Source organism: Chroicocephalus ridibundus, chromosome 4 (genome assembly GCF_963924245.1).
Source record: "Chroicocephalus ridibundus chromosome 4, bChrRid1.1, whole genome shotgun sequence".
NCBI classification, from domain to species: domain Eukaryota; kingdom Metazoa; phylum Chordata; class Aves; order Charadriiformes; family Laridae; genus Chroicocephalus; species Chroicocephalus ridibundus.
In genome coordinates, this window is record NC_086287.1 from 71,376,465 (window position 1) to 71,389,135 (window position 12,671).

Genomic DNA, 12,671 nt, shown 5'->3' on the forward strand with positions numbered 1-12,671 from the left:
TTTTCTTGAGGTTTGAAAACGCTGTCAGTCTGCTGCTAAAATCTAGATCAGTAACCCAGGGAAATACTTGACTGGTAGTGGTCTAGGTCTGGATTTGGCACTTGGCTTGAATACGGTGTGAAACTGTGTGTTTCAAAATAGTCCTTGTAGTATAAAACTTACTGTGTGATGGTTTTAGTTTTTCATCGTTATTTGAAGTAGAACTGCTTTTTCTTCACTAGAGTGGTGTGAGGCATTACACTAACCCTGGGTCACTGGATCCGATCACTCGAGTTGGAGTTACTTTAACTGACCCGGTGACCCCAGCACTTAATGTAGTGCATTTATGTAAGCCACATTTGTAGTATTTGATCTAATTCCGATGGGTTTTTATTTCTTGAAAAGCATTATTTTTCTTGTTGTTTGCTAGCATGTGTATAAACAGGAATCACATGTTCATAAATAAAGTTACCATTCTTTTCGCCTCGTGTGTTCCCTGCCATGTCTGCATTATATTTCTAAGTAGCATCTTACCACCAGCTAACAGAGGTGTCTCAACAAAGCCCCCAAAAAACCAAAGGAGGGAGGGCAGAAGCCTCGCATCGCTCTTTACGTGACCTCTCTCTCACTGTAAATCAGCGCAGCCTCAGGTGCTTCTAGTGTTGGAGACACAATTAGCTTTAGTCTGGAATCTACCTCAGGTCTTGGTCAAAAGTGTGGGGATTTTGTTTTGTTTTGTTTGAAATACACATGTTTCTGGATGTATTTCAAAGCAGAACCTGGATCTTAGCGTGGTAGGAATAAATCACTGGAAAGCTTGCCAATTGTTGCTGTAGAGTAAAGCAGCAAACTTAACATTAGTTAAGATTGTTTTAAACAGGATGCACAAAAGCTTATTCTTTGGCTATTGCTTCATCACCTTGCTCTTACGTTAGCTGTCATTCCACGCTTGCAAATGTGTGCTGCTCTCCTGCTGTTACTACAGCCAAAGCACGGAAGGGGATCCTTTTAGTGTGGCTGTGTCAGTGACTGCAAGGATCTCTGTCGTAGTAAACCCCTTCATTTCAGGAATTTGAGCAGCTTATTCTTTTTCTAGACAAGGTGATGGGTTCTTTGTATTGGCTGATGTTTTGGATTGCTGTTTTTGTTTGGGCTTTGTGGGGTATGGCGAGCTTGGCATTTTTAACCTTCTTGAGCGGAGGGGCAGAGTTCATGTTCCAGGGCCGATGTGCGGGTGCTTTATTTTGACAGGCAGCTACACTCTGTTCCTAGAAGCATAACCATGTGCCTGTATCAATGATGGGAAATCAACCATTAGTTTACAAACTACGCTGAAGATAAGTTTCCCGCAGTGATGGGTCCTTCTCAAATAAATATTTTTTTAAAAACCTTTTCAGCTGAAAATCGACAGCCGCCTTACCCCTTCGACTTTCAAGCAGTTGTGAGCATTTGACAAGGGTCCCTCTCTGAGGTATTCGGGAGCAAGCAGTTCATCTCAAGCCGGTTCGATTCATTTAGTTTCTTCTCATTAACCACACGGGCACTCCTAAGCTCTCATAGTTTTGGACTTTGTTTTGGACAAAGACAAATTACACCGGGTTTGAAACGCCCCTTTCAGTGACGCCCAGAGGATATAGTGTTACTCTCAGACTAGAGTAGAGGTGAACTATCGCTGTGTTTTGACTGTGGAACTTGAATATGTGTTTCATGTTTTGTGAACAGATTGATGACTCTCCTGCACCTCTTTCTCTGGCCCAGCTTGTGAAGGTAAATATATGTATATATATATAATCTTGTCAAATACTTACCCCTACTCCCTCCCCAAAGAAATCGTTTGCTTTGTATTTTTAACTCTTATGCTGTGGTCTATAGCTGGATAGCTGTTGTAATGTGAGCAAAGCCTTAATTTAATTTTTAATAACTTAAAGTATTTATTTTAACTTTACAATGCGTGTGTATTTTGATACTATCCTGTAAAGAGCAGTTCCCAGCTTGGGCAGAGAGAAGGGGAGTACCTTATCAGCCTCAACGTAACGTTGCAGGATTACTCATCTTCAAGAGACAAAAAAGAAGCCCTTCAGACGCTGTTTACCATTTTTCATACATCTCGTTAAATTTGTGTTGGAAACGAAAACATTTTTTACAGAAGAATGGAACTGGCTGCAAGGTGTGGACATTTCAGGGGGCTTTGCCACAGCCAAAATAGAAGCGTTTCTGTAACGCGGACACTTGCATGGCTATTTCTGAATTGCCGGTCATTACAGTTACAGATCCATTCTTTGAGAGCTGCACAACTTCATAAATTGTAGTGCATCTACAGTGAGCAACACAACCTAATTTGTTTGCACGCAGACTGTGTAAATTCTGAAAAAGCGCCTAATCATTTATTGGAATCTACCAATGTGTATGTGTGGCGTATTAGCAGATGTGACCTCTGAAACTGTTGTAATACCGTGTTTTGCTCTGGAACTGCTTGCATTTTTTGCTCAACAATGCGTAACTTTGTCTGGGAAAGCCCTAGCAATTGCACCTTGTGAAAAGGCGTAGTGCTAGCCAATTAAAACACTAGTCTTTAAAAGTTACAAAGATTATAATAAAGGCGGGAGTTCATTTCCAAGAAAGAGGAATCTTTTCCCGCTGGGAACTTCTTCCCTCTCTCACTGCAGTGTGAGACACGTTTCCTAATGTGTACATTTGTGGGGGGGAATAAAGAAAAACAGAAAGAGTTTGGAAGGTATCCACCAACAGACAGTGGTCTCCATCAGTGCTGTCCCTAAACGCGTCCTGTCTGTGAAGTTCTGGAACCTCACGTGAAGTTTTACTCTAAAATGTGAAAAACTGTCCAAGTGGGGTACACTTTTAGGCTTTTGAGAGAATTTAAGTATTTCAGAAAAATACGGCAGCTCAAACCTGTTACTTTCTCTGACCTCTTTAGTGCAGACTGGCTTAGCATGGAGGCAATGTGTTATCAGGCTTCTGGTTTGTGATTACGACGTATTAAATGCTGTATTTCAATTTTGGTCTATTCCTAGTAATGTTTTGTGGGTTTTGGACGTGCTTTGTAAACCGTTTGGGTTCCAACAAATGAGTGAAGCGTCTGTAAAGTTTTCTGTAAATGTTAATGGAAATGATTTCAGAGATGTCCCTCTGGATTATGTTACTGTTGAGAAAACACTATGTCCAAGAAACAACCATTTAATAAAATGTAGAAACTAGTTTGTTGCTTTTGTGAATGAATGCATATAAAGCCAAAGCCATGAGGGGCTGATCTGAAGGATGGGTACCTGAAGGTCCAAATCATTGACAGTCACTCCCTTAGACCCGGCTTGTAACTGGGCTTGTGTGTAATAAAAGCGTTTTAAGAAATGCTGCTTAAAGAAATCCAGCGGGCTTCCATAATTTGAAGATCTAGCGGTGCACAAGGCTTATATGACAATTTGTATGTTAAAAGGACACAGTCAACTGGAAAAAACCTGCAGGTTTTCCTTACTGTAGTTAAATCACTTAATATGAAGAAGTTAGTAGGGGGAGTCCAAACACGTGGTTTGGACTGCCGAGAGCACATGATGGCCAAACTTCTACTGCAAAGAGTCTGTTGTCTTGCTGAGGGATTATAAAAAGCTTGATTCCTTTTAACACTTCTGTGTCTGAAGCTGAATTTCAGCAAGCAGAAAGAGCTTCCCCGACTCTTGAGTTGAGTGTCCTTTTAACGCTGCAGAGCGTAAATACTGATAGTTGCATACATCTTTCTCCAGTAAACGTACAGTGGCTATCTCCTCCTTCCAGTAGTCTGGAGCTTAAAAATCAGTTGAAGAGTACTGGGTAGCGTCATTTTTTCTACACATGGCTTCAGTCCGCTTGGAAGAAAACTGGATTGGTTACACGAGTCTTGATGTGAAGTGCAAACAGAGCCTAAGGTTTTGAGTGCCCAAGAAGTTAACGGGCACATAAACGTCATGTGATGGCGTAAGGAGTGCCCAGAACACCTTCAGGACAACAGTATTTTCTATAAGCAGCTGTTTTCATGCAGCCCCAGCTAGCGTTGTGCTGCTCTTTACAGGATGGGGTGAGTGGTCTCGTCTCTGGCTGTGTGGGCGCAAATGTGTTTCTAATGCGTGTGTCAAATGCTTACCTCTTAAACAGACCGACAATCTGGCTGCAGCCAATGCTTCCGAAGAAGACAAAATAAAAGCTATGATGATGCAGTCTTGCCGTGAATACAATCCAATCAAGTAAGTGTCGATAACGTCAAATCTGTTCTTTGAAGATTGTGGACAAATTGTAGAGATGTTTGTTTTAACAAGAGAGACACATGCATACCTTTTTCTTCTTTTCTCAAAAACCCTTTAGTTACATGACCAAACCCTGGGATACGCCTCCACCATCCTATATATGCTTTCGTTGCGGAAAACCTGGCCACTACATAAAGAACTGCCCAACGAATGGGGTAAGAGTGCAGGGGACTTCTGGTGTTACTTCACTTTTCCTTTTTCACGTGGCAATTACATAACAAATACAAGAACACTCAGATTAGGCATTGTTTCTCGTGGGGTGAAATCCAGAGGTTATAGGGCAACGTTGCAAACCCCTTCAAAATTCAAGGGAAACCTGGAATTTAAAAGGTAAAATGTTCTTTTTTCTTGGTCGTAGCTATTAAATATGTCCATAGATCTTTCTCTGTGAACTGTCATGCGTATTTTTATGTATTTCAATGCTATTAAAAATCTTTCTGGTTTTAACGCTTTTTAATGACAGTTCACAGTGTTTAGAATTCCGTATAAAAGGAAGATGTTTCTCTTGACCCCACCTATTGAATATTTGCGTGTTTTAATGACACAAGTCTCTGGTTGAGTATTCATGCCATCTAACTTTAGTCGCCGAATGCATATGCAACCTTCGTACATATCGATGGTGAACTAAGTTTCTCCAGTGACTGGTTCAGAGCCCTGAATGGGGCTCTCCCTCTGCATTGCGCTGTGGAGGAGGAGTGGGTTTGTGCCTCTCCTCTGAGTGGATGGTGAGCTAAGCCATATGTAATCCTTGCGGAAGCTGAAGTTTAGCAAAAGAATGTCCACGGAGTTCAAAATGCTGCTCAAGTCCTTGAAACATCCTGGCTATATTTCTGTAGGAAAATAAGTATTTTTGGTCGAGTAACCCTTAGGCTAGGTAGAAGGAGAGAATTAAGGGCTTTTGCTGCTTAAATTAATCATCAAAGTGTCATTTTAAGTGTGGGTCTTAAGATGAGCTATGTCTGCATTCCTTTTCTTAACAGGACAAAAATGTTGAGCCTGTTGCCAGAATTAAGAAAAGCACGGGCATTCCAAGGAGTTTCATGATGGAGGTGAAAGATCCCAATACAAAGGGTGCTATGCTGACGAAGAGCGGAACATATGCAATACCAATTATTAATGCGTAAGTATGGAACTAATTGGGCTGACCAAAAGGTGAAGGAGAGAAACCATGCGTAAATGTCTGAGTGGCAATGCAGCCAAGTTGGCCGGCATCTGTAACCACGGGGGAGGAAGCATTGTCATTGTATGTTAACCTCAAAATCCGTGATGCGTTCTCGTATTAAAATAGGGCGGTCCTACTGTTCATGCCCCGGGAACTCCAGAGCTTGGAAAAGTTTTCCTGTACCCATTGTTAAATTTTTCCTTCCTCACCCGTCCCTCCAGGGAAGCTTATGCTAGCGGAAAGAAGGAGAAGCCTCCCTTCTTACCAGCGGAGCCGTCCTCCTCCTCCTCCTCCTCCGAAGACCCTGTTCCAGATGAGTTGTTATGTCTCATTTGTAAAGAGATAATGACTGATGCGGCCGTTATTCCCTGCTGTGGAAACAGTTATTGTGATGAATGTAAGTGTTACTCCCCGGTTCGTTCACTCCAAACACCACATCTGATTTTCTGAAAGCAGAAACAGGAGATGACAAAATGTCTTTGTTACCAGTTCTATTCCATACTTGAGTGTCCACTGAATAGGAAAGGACTCTTCTCGTATAAAGGAAAAAAAAAGGCAGAAAGCTTTTTTCCTTTTTTACGTATCTTGTTAAATCCTCTTTACGTGCGGAAGGACAAGCATTAGAAGAGTGCACAGCTGCGCAGGTGATTACAGTATTAGATATTGAATGCATTTAGTTTTTCTCACAGCCCTTTCCCTCACACAAAATGGTATAGCCAACTCTGGTCGGCTCAGTATAGCCAACCTTACTGTGGTCTGCCACAAACCGATAGTTAGGCATTTAATCCACATTCTTCTCCACGGGAGAGCTGGTTAAAACCTTCGCAACTCAGTCCTTCTGATGTTCTTTTGAGGTGCGTTTTATTCATTAACCTGGAGGGTGGTGACTTCTCACTGTACTAGAGAGTGGAAAAAAGGACAGTCAAAACATCCAGACGCAGCCGTCTTCAAATGTTACGTTAGTGAAATATCAAAACCGCACAGTTATTTGCTGCATCCTAGAAATGATTTCCATGGTTGAACATTTATAGCTTCATGCTCTCAATTCAAGACCATATTCACTCATTAATCATATATCTCTTTTTATGATTGATTGGAGCCTCCAAAATTTCCTTTTGTTGGCTAAACCTACTTTGATGATTCTAATTACGCACAGGCATTAGAACAACATTGCTGGAGTCTGAGGAACACACATGCCCAACGTGTCATCAGACAGACGTTTCCCCTGATGCTTTAATTGCCAACATGTTCCTACGCAAGGTAACAGGATGACTTTTACGTAAACTGTAAGACAAGTCTATTTGTAAAAAGCCAAAAGGGAAGAAAATATTAGTTTACATCTCCTCAAAACCTGCTAAATTAAATCGGCTACATTTACTTTTCAAATCCATTATCTGTTGCTGGAGAAGCTGACAACTCTTTAGAGACAGTGGGGCAAATTCAGATCGCGCTTTTGTTTAACGTGATTGCCTTACTGTCAAATTCGGTGTTAACACTGAAGTATTTTAGATACAGGTACTCTGAGTGACCAGTTGTTACTCTCAGTGTTTAAGGCGATGTGTGCATGTGTTTGTGTGTTGATTCATTTTAGGATTGACAGCATTTACAGGACTACACAAGTAATTTTACTCTGTGGAGGCTTTTGTTCATGTATCTACTGAAGTTTCATATTACCTTGTGGTAAATGTTTTTCTGCCTCTAGGCTGTGAACAGCTTCAGCAATGGAAGTGGCTACACAAAAGGGCTCCACCAGCCGATTCAGCAGCAGCAGCAGCAGCCGCCACCACCTCCACCAGCACTCATGACTATGACTGTTGCACCTCCTGGACCTTTTCAGTAAGTAAATCTGTAGATCAACATGAACATAAAAGACACCAGGATGCCAAAGTTAGATTCTTCTCCTTGAGCTGCGCTGACAGCCATTTATGTCTCATTAGTGACAGTTTCAGATAACTGCGGAAGTTCTGTTTAGTGAAAGTCCTCACTTTGAAAGAGGACACTTTGAAAAGTCGGAAGTGTGCCTCCTGCAAGAATGTTCTCAGAAGTATTGCTTGTTTGGGTCCCGTATCAGTCATTCCGTACAGGCTTAGCCTGAGAGAGGAACGCTTTTTCCCCAGGAGCCCTTTCATTTGAAGGGGCTAGCAATTCCTAAAGAAACCATTTTGTTATGGCAAACCTTCTTGAGTGGGTTAATTTCTCTTTAGTACCGAGGAAATAATATTTCCATGAAAAGTGTAAAAGCGCAATCCTGGGTAAAATAGGCCAGGTGTTTTCACAGTACTTCTTTCTACAGTATTTCTATAATCAATATTACGATAAGTCAGAGTCATCCTCAGTAATACACAGCATAGTCAGCGACGCGTACAGATTGGATAATAAACACTGAAACACTGTAAATGTGAAATATTTACAGACATGACAGTAGCCCTTCAAAAGACTGTTTGAACAATAAAAATTTGGGGTATTTTTTGTAGCAATGCTGATAGCGTTATACCTCCTGCTGCTCTGGTGACTGCTGCTGAACCTTCTGCATCTCCCTGGCTGTCGGTCAGCAGTTTGTTGAAAGAGAAGGTAAGTTGTATTTCAACATATGCAGTGATTCTTGCATTTAGTAGAGCTTCTTTTCCAACCGTCTGCATTTACTCACAAGGCCTGTCAGGTTCCTGTACGAAGACAACCAGCATTACCAAGTCTTCCGGGCCCCCAAGGACAATCAGTGCCCACAACTGGTAAGTAACTATAACTTCAGAAATTCTGTAAAGAAATGGCCTTCAGATACACTGAATGGGATTTTTCTCTTTGTCCTCTCCCGACTCCAAAAGGTCGTCATCCAACGAGAGCCAGTACACCTCGCTCAGCAGGTGGCAGACCAGGCTGGGAACTGTAAGTATTCCACAGCAATTCAATCTATTACTGCTTGTAACGAGGCCATAACACGTACCTTATACAACAGCTGATTTACAATGAAGAAAGAATGCACAGATAGCTGTGGAGAATACAAGTGGTAATTAATGTTTAAACGGCTTAATTTGAATTGGCTTTGACGGAGGGAGTCTGTGCTTGCGGTGAGATTATTTAACATAAAACCCCGGTACACGATTGAAAAGAGGACTCTGAGAAACGACGTTTTTTTGAGGACACTATAGTTACATATAAAAATGAAACAGAATCAAAGGATCGGATGGAAAGCCACCCTTTTGATTGCTGGCTGAACAGAGCTGAAAAAATTGATTTCCTGATAGAAACCAGACTCCAACATTCTCTTTTTTTTTTTATTGGCAACTTAGTTGATACTGATTGAGCACATGATTGGAAAAGTCAGTGCTGCTAGTTTCTGACAATTTTGAATTTCTTCAATATAGTCATCTCCAACAGCCAAGCTGCTTTCTCTCAGAGGGAGAGAGAGGAGCCTGCCTTATCTATTGTCGCAGTGTCAAGCTCGTCCTTCCTTTTGGTATAAATTTGTTCTAGGTAGATTGTAAGGGTGCATTGTGTTTCTAAAATCTTAAGATAAATAAATAACAGAAACCAGGATCCATCCCACAGATTGTCTGAAATCTGAAATTCAGTAAGGAAGAAAATAACAGTTCAGGGACAAGAACAGGCCAAATATGTCATCAACAACGTGGGAAGCATTAAGCGTATCAAGGAGTGGCAGAGGAGCGGTGGGCACTCGGCACACGGGAGATGGGAGTCTCTTTTCAGCATGGGCAGCCTCCATGCACAGTTGCAAAGCTGAGTATGAGGAGAGAAGACTGAGGGACGTGCCGGGGATGAGGATGTGGAGGGCAAGTGTGAAGACCAAGAAATGAGTGTCATCTCAAATGAACAGAAAGCAGGGAGAAAAATGCTCGCCACCACGCTCCGGCTTTGTTCTCTTTCCTCTTTAAAATCAGGGCAGAGTCCGTAAGGGAGAAGCAGATTGTGTAGAAGAATGAGGAGGAGTTCCACTCCATCCTTCTGTCATTGGATGGACTGGATGATTCAAGGGATTAGCAGCGATGGGGGTTTCATATGTAGGGTACTAGCTCACATACGGCAGAGGCTACAGCAGACGGATCGTTAGAATTGGGCAGCAGTTGTTAAGGAGCAGGTGTGTCTCTTCCTAAAGGGGAGGAATGATGCTAATGAACATATGCAGAATAATGTGAAATGGTTCTTTAAAAACTAATAAAAGCAAAACTTGTGAAGAAAAAGCTCAGGGTAGCTCATGTCTTCTGTCCCCAAAAATCACATGGGCAGGAGTCTGAACAGCTCTGTTAGTAACGCTGCCAGTAGCTTTCCTAGAGTAATGGCAATGGGTTGTAGTCCTAGAGGCTGAGTTCAGAAGCCGTCACTATCCTTGGTTAGAGCTATGATGTGGAAAATTTTGCTAGGCCATGTGGCTAGAAGTGTCCTGTGTGTAGAATTGCTGTACAATCCGTATTTTGCTGTATTTTGCATCCTGTACAAATTGCCAAATCAGTAGTGAAGTTAAATGGACTGAGCGGGCATTTTAAAATGGAGCTTTACTGTCTTCAGGCTGAATCGTGTCTTCTTGATGTTTGGTAGTGCACTGTAGCCATTAAGACTTGCTCTTTTTGCGTCTTACTGCACCAAAAAGGGTTTGCACTGCATGTCGTGCCTGAGTAGTGAAACACGTGTGCCTTTGCGGACCAGCAGAAGCCAGTATAGGCCACCTTCAGTCAATCAAGAGCTGTGGCAGTTCATGTGACAGAAATGGTGGATATAAACTTACCCTTCCTCTATGCTTTTACACTATCAAAGCAGCAGGTGTTCTCTCTTGTAAGCAGAAACTTTTACATGTTATCACGTTCTCCAGTTTGCAGTAGCGTTATGTCAGCAGCTGAAAGCAGCTTTGACATAAGCATATGGAGAGGGGAAAAACCCCCAAGCAACTAATTTTGGGAGGAAAAAAATCAACCAGGAGAGTGACTGTTTTGAATTAACTTCATTTATGGTTTTTGTGTTGTTTTTTTTCTAAGGTCCAAGTCTCCCTATAGTGCTTCATTTTACTCTAGAAGTTCGTGTACCCACTCCAAGTCAAGATCAGGTTCTTCCCGCTCTGGCTCCTACTCTCGATCATTTAGGCGTTCCCCTTCTCGTTCCTTCTCGCGATCACCACCCTATCCAAGAAGAGGCAAAGGGAAGAGTCGTAACTATCGCTCTAGGTCAAGGTCTCCAGCGTTTCGAGGCCAGTCTCCCACTAAACGGACTATACCTCGAGGGGATGGAGAAAGGCAGTACTTTAAGAGATACCGAGAAGTTCCCCCGTATGATATGAAAGCTTACCATGGCAGATCTGTTGACCTCAGAGGTCGCTTTGAAAAGGAGAGATACAGAGAATGGGAACGGAACTATAGAGAATGGTACGAAAAGTTTTACAAGGGCTTTGCTGCTGGCGCTCAACCTCGACCAGCAGTAAATAGAGAGAGCATTTCTCCAGATAGGTCTGGTCCACCTGGGACCAGACGAGAGAATTTGCCATATGCTCGGGGACGCAGGGAAGACTCTCCTGGTGGGCAAAGCCACAGAAGTCATAATAGAGATGGACGTGACCCTGAAAAACCTTCTGGAAGAGAGCGCCACGGCATGAAAGATCCACCACAATCAAATGAGAAGGACATGGAATATCCGCTGGAAGATGGCAAAGGAAATGAATGTAAAAAACACCAGAAGAGAAGAAAAGGGGATGAGAATAAAGGATTTCCCAATGCTGAGTTTGGGACAAAACTCAAACACAAGAAGAAAAAAATCGAAGAAGAGCAAAGAGAAGGATGACTAAAAAGTGAAATCTGTCACTCCATGGAACGACAGATAATGAAAAAAAGACTGAATTCTTAAGTCATCTGTATCAAATTTTCTTAAAATGTGAACGAATTCAAGTGTTGCAAGTAACGGCATGAAGGCGACTGTGCTGCCCTTGAAATATTGCAGCTGGATCTTTACATTGGAGCTTTATAGAAGTGAACATTTTGTTCAGAATTGTGAGTTGTGACAATGCAACGTGAAAGGTTTTGCTGGGGCATCTTAGTTTTAACCACCGTTCATTACTTTGGGTGGAGTTTCAGGTACTGTGAACATCTTCATGGTTGAGTATGTTTTTTAATTGCCTGCCAGAAGCAGCTGTTACAACCGATTATGAAATATCAGCAGAATGATTTGCAGAATACGCAGAGCCCTGATACGTCACTTTTTGATTACAATAAAATGTTTTCAGTAAACCGTCCAACGTGGTGAGATTTCCAGTGACAGTGGGAGATTAGCCGAGAAAAGACTAGCGACAGAAAAACGCCAGCAGTAAAAGCTTGCTGGTAGCTTACATGTGTGCAAAATAACACAGCAACGCATTTGGTTTTGAAAAGACTGGTAGGACTTTAAATCTTTTGAACGGATGCAACGTGGGGAGGTATTGCTGAGAGGTGCATGTTTTTCACGTGCCAAGTGGACTTGGTTTTATATTGTAAAAGGTAGCATATGGCCCCAAACATACAGCCAGTATTAACAGCTGGGACTGACTGTTTTAAAATACTGTTACGTGTGAAGCTGTCACATTTCAACATTGTTCTAGTTTGTTTAGAAAGCTGTTGTCATTTGCCAGCAAACATTTACACACATGCTTTAAGATGCCCTGTAATCTGTATTTCCTCTCATAACTCTGCTGATCCCCAGGATGCTTGTGTTTTTGAAACAGAACCTTCAGTAGTAGCATTTTCACATGGTGGTGCCATGACACAGACCTAACCCTTCCATTAATAGTGGGGTTCAGCAGATGAGTTTGGCAGAAGAAGAAAGCCCACTAGAAAGTCAGGCTTCTGCTTTAAACTGCTTTGAACAGTGACAATCTAGAAGGCATAAATTTAATTAGCGGGATCTTTTTAAGACAGACGTAATTTAAAAAAAAAAAAAAAAAAAAAAGAAGTGGCAGTGGTGGGTGTTGCTCCACTGCCAGAAAGCCAGCACGGTAGGAAATACTTCTCGTTGTGCATTAAGGGCATAACATCACGGTAACGGTTGCATTCAGTAGGGAAAGCCCTTGACTGTTTGGCTGTTGGGATTTGCCCCAAAGGAGTTCTGTTTGGAAGTACAATAAATTAAAGCAGCATTTTAGGGCTTCCCATTCGCAGAGACTATTTTGTTCAAAAAGTGTCATAGTTTATAGGTACTGTTACTGGGGTATTTAGGACTATACAGGAATAGTGAATAGTAAATAGTAAATAGTACTAGGGATAATCCAT